Source organism: Octopus bimaculoides, chromosome 9, assembly GCF_046866305.1.
Source record: "Octopus bimaculoides isolate indiv1 chromosome 9, ASM4686630v1, whole genome shotgun sequence".
NCBI classification, from domain to species: Eukaryota; Metazoa; Mollusca; class Cephalopoda; order Octopoda; family Octopodidae; genus Octopus; species Octopus bimaculoides.
The window spans coordinates 42646615-42651614 of NC_142936.1; positions in this window are offsets into that span (position 1 = coordinate 42646615).

Consider the following 5000-nt stretch of genomic DNA (forward strand, 5'->3'; position numbering starts at 1 on the left):
ACGCACACACACGCACACACACACACATTCTTTCCTTCACAATCTTGCAACCAAGTATGTGGCTGGTCAGAAATAACTCTAAATTGAAAAAGGAGAAAAGCAAACAAAAGATCAGAAAAAAACAAAACAAAACAAAACATATACAAGGTTGCCCTACTGATGTTCAAATTCTAATGAATCTTTGTTGTGACTAGAAACCGGTTCTTTCTTACTTGGTGAGAAATAAACACAAACACACCACACGTATTCAGACACACACACACACATAATCATGCATATATATTTTATAGATATATACATACACGCACACACACACACACACACACACACACACACACACACACACACACACACACACATACACACACACACACACAAACACTCATGCACGCATATATATTATATATGGCGGGCTTCTATATATATATACATATATATATATATATATATATGGTAGGTATATGTAGGTAAGAGGATTTGAAAATGCAGAGGTCTTTTAAAGATGTTTATTGACTTAACCGGTTTCACTTTTTTAAAAACAGATTACCAAAAGTAAACAATAGAATCTTTGACAGTGATAAGAAAATGTAAAGAGGGGCTTTTTGTTTAAACAGTTTACAAAATAGGTAGTAAAATAAATCTATAATTATTTAAAGTTCATGAAAAATCATGATTGTATAGAAGCATATATACAGAAAGAATCATATTTAAGTATTTATATAGAATTTTAGAGGAATGACCAACCTTTCCTTCCTTCATCTCGTGCGGTAACTTGCAAGTTTACTGTGTCATATATATATATATATATATATATATATATATATATACGGTGAGCTTTCTTTCAGTTTCTGTGTGCCAAATCCGCTCATAAGACTTTAGTCAGTCCGAGGATATAGAAGTAGACACTTATCCAAGGTACCATGCTGTGGGACTGAACCTGGAACCATACGGTTGAGAAGCAAACTGTTTCTACTGGCAAGAGAAAAGGCGAGAATAGATGCTAGAGCTATAAGGCCATTGCCTGGTGTGGCTGGAATTCGTTTATCGAAGAGGACAATTTAACTAAGACAGGAAAAGTCCGTCTGAGAAGGAAATCTCTCCAAGAAAGTGGAAAAACAATTTTGATTTCAAATATCTTCATTCTTGTGGCCACAGCCACCGACTGGAAAGTCTTAGGAATAATTCCAGTTAACCATCGGGAGATCAGAGACACACAAAAGACATTTGTGATTTGCAATGAATTGTTGAGTCAACAAATGGGCACCGCAATGCTTCAAGAGATTCCTCTGACAATCGGGAACCCAGCCTTAGTGTGAAACTATACCATCTTTTGATGAAACATGATAATGGTGTTGATTTTGCCTTGAGGAACTCGCTGCTGAAGATGTTGGAGTCTTATGAGTGAAGGACAGAGCAGATATTCTCACTTCGACCCAACGCATGCAACAGGCCAATCAACCTTGTCAATATCTATGCCCCTACAATCTCCCTATATATAAGATGTAAAGGGCGATTTTTACAATTAGCTCTCAATGGTAATACGAAGGTATACAAAGTCAAGATCACTTACTGCTTCTTGGTAACTCTGATGTCAAAGAAGGTGCTCATCACGATTTCCAGTCACACTACATAGGATGGACAGTATAAAATTAATGGTATAAATAAAAATGAGAAACGTCTGCTTGAGTTCGTATACTCCACGCATTATGCCTTACCAACATTACATCCAGACACAAGCTCAGCGCAAACTGTGTTGGAGACATCTTCACTCTAAACAATGACATCAAATAGACTAAGTCACCACCACCTGAAAAAAGTGCTCATAACTGGATGTTCCAGAGTGCTAACTACGCCACGGAATAATCTCTGGTTGGCAGTTAAATCAAACTTTGGTAAAAAAAGAAACAAAAAAACACACACACTCTATCCCAACCCCCACAAGCTATCAGTGCATTAATAGTTAGAATTAACACTAAAAAATGTAACGGAGTTCATTAAGTCCCTGGAGATCGCTCTTCATACCGACCCACGAGGAGATGCTTAGATGAGATGGAACATTCTCAGTGACCTAGCCACAACACTGCATTCAAGGTTTTCAAAAAGATACGAGTAAGACAAAGGCTGTTTTGAAGCAACCCCACGTACGTTCATCGTTATAATCGAAGCGTGTTGCATCACTACAAAGGAAATACCATCCCACTCAGGCATCTCTGTAACTGCTAAGGACAACCATAAGTAAGACTCAGAAATCAACGAAACGCTATGAAAATGATTACTAATTGTGACTTTCTGGGGGCATCCATTCAGGATTTGATATAGAAAAGGTTCTTGAAGTGAATGAAAAAAGACCAAGAATACCATCGACCCAACCCTAGGGTAAGAGAGCACCACTGAAAACCACAATATAAAGCATCCTCAAAGACAAAGGTTAGCAGACAGAGAGATGGATCGAGGAACTCTCTGAAATCTACTTCGAAGTAAATAGCAGTTCAGACAGCAACCAGAGCCGCGGAATGCCTGCCTAACGTACAGAACCTGGATATACTGCCGGCTGTCGAAGACTTATCCTCTTGCAAGGTGCACACATACGGAGATGTATACTTAGATACAGAAGCCTCCTCCTCCTCCTCCTCCTCCTCCTCCTCCTCCTCATTCTTCTTCTTCTTCTTCTTCTTCTTCTTCTTCTTCTTCTTCTTCTTCTTCTTCTTCTTCTTCTTCTTCTTCTTCTTCTTCTTCTTCTTCTTCTTCTTCTTCTTCTTCTTCTTCTTCACTTTGCTTTTTCTCTTCCTTTCTTCGTTTTCCACCCATCTGTTTGTTTTATTTCGCTTCCATTATTTTTTTCTTTTCTTTTCTTTTTTTTCTTTTCTTTTCTTTTCTTTTCTTTTCTTTTCTTTTCTTTTGCTTCGCTTTCTTATGCTCAAAGGATATCCTGTTAAACCATCTGCACAAAACAACTGGATATAAAAGGCAGAGATTCCAGACATGAAAGACTGCTTAATCGACGCCTAGTAAAATGGTATCTCGTCGCTAGAGTACTAACTGATGCAGCAGTCACGGCTGGAGCGACTGCATTTGAAGGCACTGTCTGCTACTGTTGACCTAATACACATCATGTAATAAGATCTATATATGCAATGCCATTTCTGCATGAATACATACATTCGTACATACATACATACATACACACATACATACATACACACACACATACGTACGTACGTAATATATACATGAATACGTGCATACATACGTACGTACATACATATATACGTACATACATACATACGTACATATATACATACGTACGTACACATATAGATACATACGTACGTGTATACATACTTACATACATTCACACATGCATACATACACACACATACATACATAATACAAACATGCATACATACATACATGCATACATACATACATACATACATACATACATGCATGCATGCATACATACATACATACATACATACATGCATACATACATACACACATACATAATACAAACATACATATACACATACATACATACATACATACATACATACATACATACATGCATGCATACATACACATATACGTATATACAAACATGCAAACAAATATTCATTCATCCATCCATCCACACATTTATAGAATCATATACATACATACATAATAGTTTATTCTTCGTGTATCAATAGTTACAAAACCTTATTGAACTCTTGAACAAAAGTAGGTTTGACGAACATTATATAATCCCAATAATTCGATGAAGTTATTTTTTGGTGATCACCATTGGCGACTGTTCAATTGCGGTCAAGATCGAAACATTGCGGTATGTTAGTGAATTGTAAGATAAGATTGTTATTGAATGTTTAGCACTGAAACCTTGATGGAAGGAGACGGGGGGTGGGGAATATAGGGAATGAGAGAAGGGGCGGGGTGGCTGATCGAATAAGTGGTGGTGGTAGTGGTAGTGGTGGGGTGGGGGTAAAGAGTTCCCTTGGAAACGTTAATAATTTCTTCTCTCCAATACACGGATATATCTTTTGTTAAACGAATTGAATGTTAAAAGTTAAAGATACACACATACGCAGATGTATATTCAGATACATAGTCACCACACACACACACACACACACACACACACATACACACACACACATGCGCGCGCGCACACACATATATGAATATCTATATATATAATATATGATACTTATATATATTTATATGCGTATATGGACATTCATATTGTATGAGTATAATACTAACGCACACACACACACACACATATATGTATGTGTATATATATATATATATATATATATATATATATATATATATATATATATATATATACATACATATACACACACAAGCACACACAGACATATATACATATGCATACACACGAATATATATATTTTATACATGCATGTTTATGTATATTTGTACTTGCATATATAACTATCAATTTATGCCTCTCTCTCTCTCTAATTTTATGTATGTGTGCACGCATGTATATACATTATATATATACATGCATATATGCATACATACACACGCACACACACACACACACACGCGCATATATATATATATATTTATGTACACAAACGCATACACGCATACACACACATCAGCATACACGAATGTACACAAGTTAGACAGATTTACGAAATGGATATTGGTTATATGTGAGTGTTGCATTAACATTTTTAATAAAATAATACAATGTAGATATATATATATATGTTGAAAGGTCGAGTTGATCTTACCGAAGTTGTTGAAGAGGGAGGAAAACAATATTATTAATTGCAACTTATTTATAAGCATATAACTTTTAAACACTTGAATATAAATATACAAACATCAAGCATGACATACACGAACGTACGTGTATGTATACGAGTGTGTGCGTAAACAGACATAGGAATAGTGGTTTTCATATATATGTGTGTAGACATGCATGTATGTATGTCTGTATCTATGTACGTATGCATGAATATGTA